Source organism: Cavia porcellus, unplaced genomic scaffold, assembly GCF_034190915.1.
Source record: "Cavia porcellus strain 051 isolate PalLab524CR breed Dunkin Hartley unplaced genomic scaffold, mCavPor4.1 scaffold_4, whole genome shotgun sequence".
Lineage (NCBI taxonomy): Eukaryota > Metazoa > Chordata > Mammalia > Rodentia > Caviidae > Cavia > Cavia porcellus.
The window spans coordinates 11,384,763-11,397,921 of NW_026947487.1; positions in this window are offsets into that span (position 1 = coordinate 11,384,763).

The following is a 13,159-nucleotide window of genomic DNA, read 5'->3' on the forward strand; positions in this document are numbered from 1 at the left end:
TGTTGTTTTCTTTAAAATAGCTATTCGTACTATCACAGATTAAAATAGAACAACCCAGGTTAAGACCATTGCAATTAATGAGTGAAAACATCATATGGCTTCCAATCAATATGATTGGGGGTCATGATTACCACATATTTTTTTGTATTCTTATCATTTCTTACACTAGGGAAACTATTTGGTATTTATACATGTGAGTTTGATTTATTTCATTTATGAGTATGGTCTAAAGCTGTGTCCATTTATTTATAAATGTCTCAATGTGATCATTCTTTATAGCTGAGTAGTACTCCATTGTATAAAAATACCACAGCTTTTTTATCCATTCTTCAGTTGATGGACACTTAGGTTGTTTCCAAGATCTGGCTATTACAAATTGTGCTGCTATAAACATGGGTGCACATATATCACTGTGGGATGATGTTTTCAGTTCTTCTGGGAATATGCCTAGAAGTGGTATAGCTGGGTCAAATGGGGCTTCCAGTTCCAGCTTTCTGAGAAATCTCCAGACTTACCACCAAAATGGTTGCACTATTCTACACTTCCACCATCAGTGCAGGAGAGTTCCTTTTTCCCCACAGCCTCTCCAACATTTGTTGTTGGTGGTTTTCTTGATCTTGGCCATTCTTTCAGGAGTAAGATGAAATCTCAGTGTGGTTTTAATTTCTCGAATGACTAATGCATTCTCTAATGACTAATGATGATGAACATTTTTTCATATATTTATTTGCCATTTGTATTTCTTCATCTGAAAATTGTTTATTTATCTCAGATACCCACTTTTGGATTGGGTCTTTGAATTTTGGGGTCTGATTTTTTTTAATTCTATATATGTTTTAGACAGAAGTCCTTTGTCTGAGGGGCAGCTCACTAAGATTTTTTCCCTTTTTGTGGGTTTTCTTTTCAGTATGCTGGAAATTTCGTTTGACATGCAGAAACTTTTTAATAAGTGGTGATCCCAATTATTGACTCTGGGAAATATTTCCTATGTGATTTGAGCCCTATTCATGAATTCTCTTCCTACTCTTATGCCTTCAAAGTTTTTACCCAATTTGTCTTCCAATAGATTTAGTGTTTCTGTTTTAATATTTAGATCTTTGATCCATTTAGATTTTATTTTAGTATAGGGTGATAGGCATGGGTCTAGTTTTAGTTTTTGGCATATGGAGAGCCAGTTTTTCCAACACCATTTATTAGAGAGACTGTCATTCTTCCAGTGAACATGTTTGGCCCCTTTATTGGACATAAGGTGGTTGATTGTGTTTGTAGTTGTGGTTGTATGTGCTGATCTACTCCACTGATCTTCTGCTCTGTTTTGGGTCCAGTACCATGTTGATTTTACTATAGTTGCTTTGTAGCATAACTTCAAGTCAGGGATTGTAATACTTCCTGCCTTGCCTTTGCTGCTTAGAACTGTCCTTGCTATTCTAGGTCTCTTCTCACTCCAGATGAATTTTAGGAGTGATTTCTTGAGTTCTATGAGGTATGTTGATGGTATTTTTATCAGGATTGCATTGAATCTGTATAAAGTTTTGGGAGAATGGCCATTTTCACGATATTATTCTTCCTATCCATGAGCAAGGGATGTCTTTCCATTTTCTGAGATCATCTTCAGTTTCATTTTTCAGTGTATTATCATTTTCACTATATAGGTCTTTCACTTCTTTCATGAAATTAATTCTAAGTATTTCATTTTTTTTGGTTGCTAGTGTGAAGGGTGTGACTTCTCTTATTTCTCTCTCTGTGACTTTGTTGTTAGTGTATAGGAATGCTATTGATTTTTGTGTGTTTATTTTATATCCAGCTACATTACTGAACTTATTTATTATATCTAGGAGTCTTTCAATGGAGTTTTGGGGATCTTCTATATAGAGTATCATGTCATCTGCAAATAATGATAGCTTAACTTCTTCTTTTCCTATCTTTATGCCTTTTATTTCTCTCTCTTGTCTCATTGCTCTGGAGTATTTCCAGTACTATATTAAATAGAGGCAGTGAGGGACATCCTTGTGTTGTGCCTGATTTTAAAGTAAAGGCCTTCAATTTTTGGCCATTTAGTATGATACTCACTGTTGGGTTGTCATAGATGGCCTTTATTATATTGAGGTAAAGAGCATCTATTCTAATTTTCTGCAAGGTTCTTATCATAAATGAGTTTTGGACTTTATCAAAAGCTTTTTCTGCATCTGTAGAAGTGATCATGTGAATCTTACTTTTGACTCTATTGATATGGTGTATTACATTTATTGATTTACATATATTGCACCATCCCTGCATGCCTGGGATGAATCCCACTTGGTCATGGTGTATGATCTTGGTGATGATTTGCTACACCCTATTTGTCAATATTTTATTGAGGATTTTTGCATCTGTGTTCATTAGGGAGATGGGTCTGTAGTTCTCTTTTTCAGTTGGGTCCTTCACAGGTTTTGGTACTAGAGTAAAATTTGCTTCTAGGACTGATTTATGAAGGATTGCTTCCCTTTGAATGTCATTGAAGAGTTTGAGGAGTGTTGGCATTAGGTCTGCTTTGTATTTCTTGTAGAATTCTGCAGTGAATCCGTCTGGGCCTGGGCTCTTCTTTGTAGGTAAAGATTTCATTACACTTTTGATTTCATTAATAGAAATTGGGTTATTCAGTAGTTTTACATCTTCATGATCTAGCTTTCATACTTCGTATGCTTCTAGAAATCTATCTATTTCCTCTGTGTTATCAAACCTTTGAGAGTAGAGGTTTTTTAAATAGGTGTTGATTATCTTCTGTATTTCTATAGGGTCTGTAGTGATTTTTCCTATTTCATTTTTTATTACATGAATTTGAGCTTTATCTTCCCTTTTTAAAATAAGGTTGGCTAGGGACTTGTCAATTTTATTTGTTCTTTCAAAGAACCAACTCTTTGATTCATTGATTTTTGGATTGTTTTTTTAGTCTCTATTGCATTGATTTCTGCTCTGATTTTTATAATTTCTTCTCTTCTTTTGGCTTTGGGCTTCACTTGCTCTTCTTTTTCAAAGTGTTTGAGGTAACATCAGATTATTTATTTGTATTCATTCTGTTTTCCTGATGTGTGAACTCAGTGCAATAAATTTTCCTCTGAGGACAGCTTTTATTGCGTCCCACAGATTCCCATAAGTGGTATTTGTGTTTTCATTTGTTTGTAGGTATTGTTTAATTTCTTCTTTAATTTCCTCTGTGACCCACTGATTACTCAAGAGTGTGTTATTTTGTTTCCAAGTGTTGTGGGAATTTTGCAGGATCTTTTATCATTAATTTCTAATTTCATAGCGCTATGGTCCGATAGCATGCAAGGGGTAATTTCAACCCTTTTCCATTTATTTAAATATGTTTTGTGAATTAATATATGGTCTATTTCAGAGAATGACCCATGTGCTGCCGAGAAGAATGTGTATTTTATTGTTGTTGGGTGGAATACACTGTATATGTCTATTAAGTCCATTTGTTCACAGGAGTGATTCAGTTCTTTTATTTCTTTGCTGATTTTCTGTCTGGTTGATCTGTCCATTGGTGTCAATGGTGTGTTAAGATCTCCTGTTAGCATTGTGTTACTGCTCATTTGGTTTTTCATTTCTGTTAATACTTGTTTTATATAACTGAGTGCTCTGTAGTTTGGTGCATATATATTTAAGATAGTTATCTCTTCCTCTTGGAATTTTCCCCAACGAGTATGTAGTGACCTTCTTTATCTCTTCTGATCATTATTGGCTTGAAGTTCACATTGTCTACAAACAGAATAGCCACCCCCACTTTTTTTGGGTTTCTGCTGCATGAAGTATTGTTTTCCATTCTATGACTTTCGATCTGTGAGTATCCTTTTGGGTTAGATGGGTTTCTTGTAGACAGCATATGGTTGAATTTTGTTCCTTGATCCATTCTGCCAGTCTGTTTCTTTTAGTTGGTGCATTGAGATCATTTACATTAATGGTTATAACTGTTATATATTGGTTTATTTTTGATATGTTACCTTTCTGCTGTTGCATCTTTATCTTTCTGTTCTGTTTAATTTTCTGCTTTGTTTAGTGGTTTTTCCTAAATGTATCTAGGCTGTCTTTCAGTATGCTTTGCAGGGCTGGCTTGGTGATCATGTAGTTTTTCAGCTATTCTTTGTCATGGAAGTATCTTATTTCTCCATTGATTTTGAAGGACAGTTTTGCAGAGTGCATCAGTCTAGGTAGGAAATCATTTTCCTTTAGGATCTGGAATACCTCATTGCATGCTCTTCTTGACTTTATTGTTCATGCTGAGAAGTCTGCTGTGATTCTGATAGGTTTTCCTTTATAGGTGATCTGTCTTTTCCCTCTGACAGCTTTTAATATTCTATTCTTTTGTTTGGTTTCTGGGATGGCCATTATTATGTGTCTGGGTATAGTTTTATTTTGGTTATGGCTATTTGGAGTTTTGTGTGTTTCATTGATCTTGATATTAATTTCCAATCTCATGTTTGGGAAATTTTCAGCTATTAGTTCTCTAAATATCCTCTTGACATCCTTTATGTTGTCCCCTTATTTTTCATTTATCTCTATCAACCTTATGTTGTTCCTCTTTGAGTCATCTTGCCGGTGTTGAACTGTTATTTCCTGATTTCTTGTTATTTTAAAAAGATCTTTCCTTTCCTGTTTACTGGCTATAATCTTGTCTTTGAGGTCTGAACTTCTATCTTCACATTGAGGCAGTTTTTATAGCTTTTGATGGAGTTTTTGATTTCCTGTATATCTCTTTGCATCTGTTTTATATATTCTGTTTGTTTCTTATATTATTCACCCAGGGATTCTACCTTTTTGTTTAGTTCCTCCAATTTTTTTTTCCTTTTTATCAGTACCAGGGATCGAACTCACGACTGTCTGCTTGTAAGGCAGGTGCTTATGCCACTGAGCTAAATCCCCAGCCCCATAGTTCCTCCAAGTTTTTAACTGTGTCTTCTTTAGAAAGGTTCAGCATCTTCTTCATTTCTTTTATCATTTCTTCTTTTTCCTGAGAGATTATTTCTAGTTTGAGGTCCTTTAAGGCTTCCCAAAGTTGTTTCTTTCTTTCAGTTATTATTATATCAGGTATTTCAGGTATGTGGCATATATTTTCTTATATGCACATGGCTCCTCGGCTTTCTTGGATGGGCTGGATGTTGAGATTGCATTTTGGTCTTTCATTTTTTCATTTTTCTATATTTTCTAGTTTCAAGTATTCTTCCAAGTGAGGGAGAGAGGTCCACCAGGCCGGGATGGGTTCTGTGGCTTGGCTGGACTCACTGTTCCTAGCAGGAAGCAGCAGTCTGGGCCCCAGGTGAGGGAGATAGTTCCACCAGGCTGGGATGGGATTTTCTGCCTCTGCCTGACTCACTGATCCTCACAGGAAGCCAGAGCCTGGCCCCCAGGCAAGGGAGAGAGTTTCACCAGGTTGGGACAGGATTCTCTGCCTCTGCTTGACTCACTGGTCCCAACAGGAAGCTGTGGCCTGGTCCCCAGGAGAGAGAGAGAGTTCCTCTAGGCTGGAACCCTATTCCCTGCCTCTGCTTGACTCACTGGTCCTGACAGGAAGCTGTGACCTGCCCCCTAGGCAAAGAGAAGGCTCCTCCAGGCTATGACAGGATTCCCTGCCTCCACCTGACTCACTGATCCTGACAGGAAGTTTCGGTCTGTCCCCCAGGCAAGGGAGAGAATTCCACCGGCCTGGGATGGGGTTCCCTGCCTCCACTTGATTTACTGGTCCCGTCAGGAAGCCTCAGCCTGGCTCCCAGGCAAGAGAGAGAGTTCCACTGGACTGAGGTGGAGTTCCGCAGCTCCGCTCCACTTACTGGTCCCAACAGGAAGCCTTGGCCTGGCTTCCAGGCAAGGGAGAGAGGTCCACAGGACTGTGGTGGGGTTCTGCGCCTCTGCTGGACTTACTGGTCCCAACAGGAAACCTCCGCCTGGCCCCCAGTTGAGGGAGTATTCTGAAGGACTGGGGCGGGGTTGTGTGCCTCTGCTGGACTTACTGGTCCCAACAGGAAGCCTCAGCCTGGCCCGCAGGAAAGGGAGAGAGTTCCACTGGATGGAACGGTGTTCCCTGCCTCTGCTTGGTCCCGACAGGAAGCCTTTTATTAGTCTTAATGACTGCTACTAATAATAGTGTTTCTATGTTAGACATTTTCCTTTTGAAATACTTAAATCACTTGGACATTTTTATATTAACTGATAAAAGCCATTTTGTCAAATGGGAATATATTTACTGGTACCTTGGTGTGTTCATTACATACAATTCCTGAATAATCACTACTCATGTACATTTTTATAGTCAAATACAGACAATAGTGTTTGAGAAACTTTCACAGACAAGAGAATATGTAGCATATGCAGTTTATCTTACCTTCTTAATTTAGATTTTTATAGTAACATGACTTAAAATAAAATTTGAATGTCTTTCATCTGGTGCGTTTCAGTCATAAATTTGTTTCTTGTATTTTTAGCCGGTGTGATCAGTTAACTTTCCTTATCTACTAGTGTTCTTTTACTGTCTGTTAGGATGTTTTATACTACAATTTTATGTCTGTGAGTATTCAGTGAACTCAGACAATATTACGTCCTATTTTATTTTAGGTGCTTTCCATATTGTTGAACTAATATGTTATCCTTAAGAGTTTTAAACTGGAAGCTAAAAAATAATTGAGTTAGCTCCTTTCAGTGGGATCTTCTGACTTAATTTCATTCTTAGTCCCTGAAGAATACACTTGAGAATCATAATAGAAAATATGCATTTTCTGCTACTCTAAATCAGTTGCTAATTCACTGCATAAGTTACAGATGGATTTCTCTTTGGAATTAAGTTTATCATGGAAATTTTACAATTATAAACTGCCATGGTGCTTATAGCAATACAGTCTTCCTATGTTTCTATTTCCTTGTTCTTCTAGGGCCTGAAACCACATTCTACATTAAATCAAACAGTACAAAAGTTATTTTATTTAAATTTTTTAGTATTGAGGAATATATATATATATATATATGATTTTTCTTTTTTTTAGAATCTTGGTTACTTATTGCATTTGTGTCATTTTAAATTGTAGCTGAGTAATTACAATAGACATTGTTTATTGACATATTACTAATTTTCAAGCCTAGGAAATCTGTGTACATGTAAGAAAATACACACAATTGTAATATGTACAGTGAAATTAAATATTTTAAAACATATAATTCTATGTTCATATTTCTTATTAAGTTCAGCTTATTGTAATCCTTAAAACTTCTAAAATTTTATTCATGGCCAAGTCCTACATCACTCAATTACCAAGAATGTCAAAATACACAAAAAATGGAAAGTCTTAATATTCTTCAATTTTTAAGACTAAATATTGTCTTGAAGTTCTTTATTAATAAAGAATGGTCAGACAATTAAGAATTAAAGCTTGATATTCATTGAATTCTTATCTTTAGATTTTTTTATCAATTTGAAATTTGGTTCAACATTTAATGTAATATATTTTTCCCCCTTTCCCTTCATATGACATGCATTTCTAAAGAGTTAGCATTTTAGGCTGATACTAAAAAAACTGAAATGAAATGATAAATTACGATAGAAAATCATGTCTGTAATTCTCAAAATTGCATTTTGAATAAATAATTAATAAAGTGTATTTAACTAGTCAATAACATTTGACACTCAATTGGATGACAAAATGATTCAAGTACAAAGTGATTGAATAGTTGACATTTATTTTAAATATTTATTCCAAAATAATAGCCTAATGTCAGACTTACCTATGTTATCACATATAAATGTTAGAGTATTATCTACTGAAGTAGAATTTTCTGTGCACATTAAGCATAATAGAGTGTACTGACATAAATATTTTTAGTTTTCATACATAATATATAACAAACATTTTACAAAACTAGAATGATCTTTTTCATAAATTTAAGCTCATTTTGGAACAGATTTATTACCATAAATAGTAATAATTTATATTTTTGTCTAGTATATTTCATTGTATTTTTCAGGTATTTTACAACACAGTAAGCATTGGCTTTAGATAATCTTACACTTTTATAATAACTAATGACTTTTTTCCTTGCAGAGTATGTGTAGTTTAAAACTTTAAATTATTGATTCTTGTTAGACTGTATATTTCCTTAGGAATGATTTAGTACAGACCTAGTAATTACAAAAATGATGAAATAGAACACAGGAAAAAATTGATGAAACCACATCGTGTTTAATTAACTGTTTATTAGGTCTCATCTGCCTTCTTAAAATATTCAGCTAGGGGCTGGGGATTTAGCTCAGTGGCATAAGGCCTTACCTTGCAAGTGGGTGGTCGTGAGTTTGACCTCCGGTACCGATAAAAAGGAAAAATGACCAAAAAAAAAAAAAATTCAGCTAAGGTATTATATATATATATATATATATATATATATATATAATATAATCTTACATAAAATATAAGAGGGATTCACAATGCTTCATTCATTTCTTATTCTTGAGGATGTTTCTGTACTTATGTAGTCAGTAGATGGCAGGCCTGTATCACATAAGATCTACAATTATTGCATAATGCTTATTTTTTGTGATAAGCAGGATACCCAGTGCTATGGCTTTTTTTTTTTTTCTCTGTGGAAAACAGAGTAAACATAGTTAGCAATATTTTGAGTCAGCTTAAAAAATACATAACTAAAGGTGTTTTTGTTGTTATTTTAATGATTTGCTGTTATATGTTTTGAAAAGGTCACTAAAAAGCAAACAACATTGACAAAAAGTAAGTATTTACTATAATTTTAAGGACTGAAAAATAAATATTAAGAACTTTTATGAAAGCTATATTAGAAAAAGAAACCTATATGGAACATTTACATTCATTAAATTTAATACAAAATCATTAGAAACAGTTTATTTGAAAATAAACTTTTTCAGAGCTCTGTGAGTAATATTTATTCATTCACACTGACAGCTCATACTTTTTTTTCTGGTTTGAAGAAAGACTTCATTAGATGTTTTGTCATTCAATAGCATCACTTGGTATGACTTAGTGCATCACATGGCACATCCCTTATCAGCATCATGGAAGGAACCTGTTCATTTAAGCGTGCCATATATGGAAGACACAAATTCACATCTACCATGACTAAATACCTCCACATTAAAGCTTATTTAAAATCAAATTTCCACCAAGAAATCTCATTTCATCAGTTATTATACTGAGTAGAAAGACAAATTCATTCAAACCATCAAGAAATGTAGTCCCCAAAACCACATGTAATCCCAGAATTACCAGTATGGTACATCTACTTTTAAATTGCTACACTGAATGAGTTTGAAATAAAGCTGGATATGTGCCTGAAGACACACATAGCCAAGCCAGTTCACTACAAACATTGCTACACTCTGTCTTATTTTAGTTTGAGTGATCATACGAGGTCAGGTCTGTGGCCAAAGCAAAGTTCTAACGCATACCACTGAAGATTGCAGGCACCTATCCATTGTAAATTGAGCTAACGATTATTAGTAGGGAGAAAAGTAAAATACTACTAGATTTGGGGGATACCTCTTTTTCCTATTTACTCATTATTTTATGTGCCCTCATAAAATTCAAACTACTAGCTAGAAAAATTTGCATTTACTTTCAGCAGATGCTCAGAATGTATCAGTCAGTGTTCAGTAATTATTTTTGTCACATTCATACAAGACACTTTTACTGTTACTACTACTGTTTTTAACTTAATTTTATATTCACTTTTCTAGATGGATGAAAAGCTCATAGCCATCTTTTCCTTTGAAAATCTTTGTGAATTTCCTTCTATGTATAGTATAAAAAAACCCTTAATTTTGCCCGTTTTTTATTTTTTTGTTCTAAAACATTTTTCCTGTTCCTGTGCTGATGAATGGAAGTGGAGTCAAAGAGATGCTTTCTGTCTTTTCCTGATCTTTGTTATTCAAAATGTGTTCCGTAGACCAGAAATTTTGACATCAGTTGGGATCTTAACAAAATACAGAAGCTCAGGCTTAATCAGAGTCATCGTGCTTCAGAAAAATTCACAGATGATTCCTGAGCATGTTAAATTTTGAGGACCGTCACTTTTCTATAACACGTTGCAATCAAGAAAACAAGAAGAGTAGATGAAAGAAAACAAAATGTCACTGTATTTCTAATTCTTGAAGTGGGCTTAAGGAAAAGCAATCTTTTTTCAGCTGAATCACAGGTCATCTACTTCATTATTAGACTAACTGTTTCCTTGGGAAATAAAATGTTTTGTACAATTCAATAAATTTTTGTAAATAGCAAGATGCACCATGAGATTACATTTCTTAGCTTGCAGAACTATTGTATGGTTCACTGTTGTAACAGTCATGTGTTACACTAAAAGATGGAATCTTACTGACGTGATTTAAAGAGATGAGGGATATATCTTAGTGGCAGAATTGATGTTCAGCATGTGAAAGTTTCCGAGTTCAAGCCCACAAAAAATGAATAAAAAATGAGAAACAGCAACTTATTGTGTTTCAAAGTAGAAAATGACTATCTTTTTTTTAAAAATAGTGTAGATTCTATTGGTCTCCTTTACACAACAAAATCCAAGGATTTGGTTCATTGAAATTTTTCTCATTTCAATTGCACAAATTTTGTATTGATCTTAGATGTTGATGCAGAAAATGTATAATTAATGGTGTGAAATGGTTTAAGTACAAGCAAGTAAATTAATTTCTATAATGCAATTCTATGCTTCAGTTTCAAATATAATATACAAACCCTTAATGTCCAAAACTCTATAAAATGATTTTATGAACCCTATTACACCAAGTTTAATACATTAGTTATACAGGATTATCTATTATTACATAGGCAGAAACCATGCCATTTTGCAGTTACCTAATAGTATTTTTATTTCCATTTTGATCATTTTGATCACTGTAATTATTTTTAGCTTTGGGCTTTGATGTTTCCTTTTAAAGAAAAGTGCATTTGATTAACTTAAAACTTCCTCAGACACATATGATGATGTGATTTGAATCAATGCATTCTATGCTGTGGCATGTTTCATTTCTTTAGTTCAACTACCACACTTGTTGCCAATTTAATTATTATTATCAACATTTCAACAAGTGAGATGCTATTATTCAAAGGCATTTAAGTCAACAAATATCTACTTAATTTCCTAGTGGAAAGAAACTATTCATAAAATTAAAAGTTCTTGTAATTTTCAGTATGGAAGAGACAGAGGTTAGAGACATACAAAAACATTGGTGATAAAACTGAGGCCTGATGGCAGATAGGGGATCTATAATGTTTAAAATCTTGCAGTCTTCACAATTTTGACACTGAAATCACTAAGCTATTTCTAGCTCCCATTTCTTTAACTGAGATAATCAAAATGAGTTTAATGAAACCCTGTCAACCAAATATCACATTATGCACATTCACATGTATTTCATAGGTCATATCAAAATGGCAGATGGAATCTGCAAAGCTAAGAGAATTAGAGTTCATGGCTTGATATAAAATCACCATGGAAACAGCTTTCATGGCCAATTTGTGGAGAGATGTCAAAAGGCAGTAACCTGTGACTTTTTTTTCTAAAGCCCTGTCTACAAAGGTTACAGGGACTATAACTGCTTTCATGATGACATTTGTCTATGTTTTTGTAGGTTCCTATCTGACGAGCACAAAACCCTGCACCAAGTTGAACTTGTCCTTTGTGATGAGGTTGTTGTACAGAACAGTAGCATAGCAGTCTGTCTATCCTTTTCCACATTCAGCTAAATGCCAACTCTGATCGCTCTGAGATGGTGAATAGGCCGAACCCAGGGAGAGTGTCATCCATCAGTATACAAACTCCTTCAGAGAATCATGTGGTAAAACTTCTTGACCAAGGTCATGCTCCTATCCTGGGCATCATTCTTTTCTGTAAGCTCAAAGATATCTATCACTTTCTCTAAATGTATTCATAAATATATAGGTAAACAATTCAAGCTGTTTCCAAGTTTTAAGTGTATCAGAGAAGCAATTAGTTTGCTACCATCATCTTAAACACAGCTCTCTGACAAGTTTGTTAGAAAAGTTTAAAAATAATGGAAATAATTAAAACTTTAAAATACTTGTTTTTTTTCCCTAAAAATTGTAAGAAATTATACTCATGACCACTAATTCATACTAAATTTACCAACTTGCTTACTAAAAGTAATATTATAAATATCAGAAGAAATAAATATTATTCTTCTCCTGTTTCTTAAAAGATATCATGATTTTCATGTGAGAAAGCTGTTTATTTTGATTTAAAATACTCTTCTATTCATATGGGAGAAATAGTTAACCCAAACTATTAATGTAAGTGCAAGTTTTGTTGCCTTTGAAATAAATTTGCAAATCCTAACACAATTGAAGATAACAAGTTGCCAGACTTAATAATGAAGCATAAAGTTTCATTAAACTATTATTGCTGTTGAAAGAATCAAGAAAATATCTATTTCATACATTTCATAAAATTTTTGAAGACCATTATATGTTTTTTACAAGAGTCATTAGTGAGTTGGTAATAGTTTGTTGTTACTTTAAATGAATTATTTTTTATCCCCACCAACAACTTTTGAAAAATGAAGTGTGTGCATATACACAAAGTGTTGTTAACAAAGTCTTTAAGATGCCATAGTGATATTTTAATATGCCATATTAATAAAATTTGATTTTCAAATCATACAATTCTTTTTAAAAAACTTTCAAAGAAAATTCCATTTTATAAAAGTAACCTCTTTATAAAAGTTACACAGGCATTTTCAGTGTATAAAATAAACTACTTTAAATTTCACTTTTATCCTTAGCGAGATCACTCTATAAAGAAGGTGGAAAATGTCTAAAAATGACATAAGTATATTTTGCAAGCATAATTTTGTAATTATTTTTTGAGATAGCATGGAAATAATTATTTGTATATATTTACTGTGGAAAGAAACATTATACACAATATTCAGAATTTATATTAAAATTTTCTAATTGAATTTATTATATACTGCACAACTTTATAAATGTTTCTAACAGTTTATTGAAGTGGCTGAGAAACATTGCTCAACAAAGTAGCCTGAGTACCACTGGAGTGTATATTGCATTATCTAAGTGTCATTTCTCATCAAGGAAACTAGGAATCTTTGGATTTCAGGTAAGTAAAGGAAGTATGCAAAACA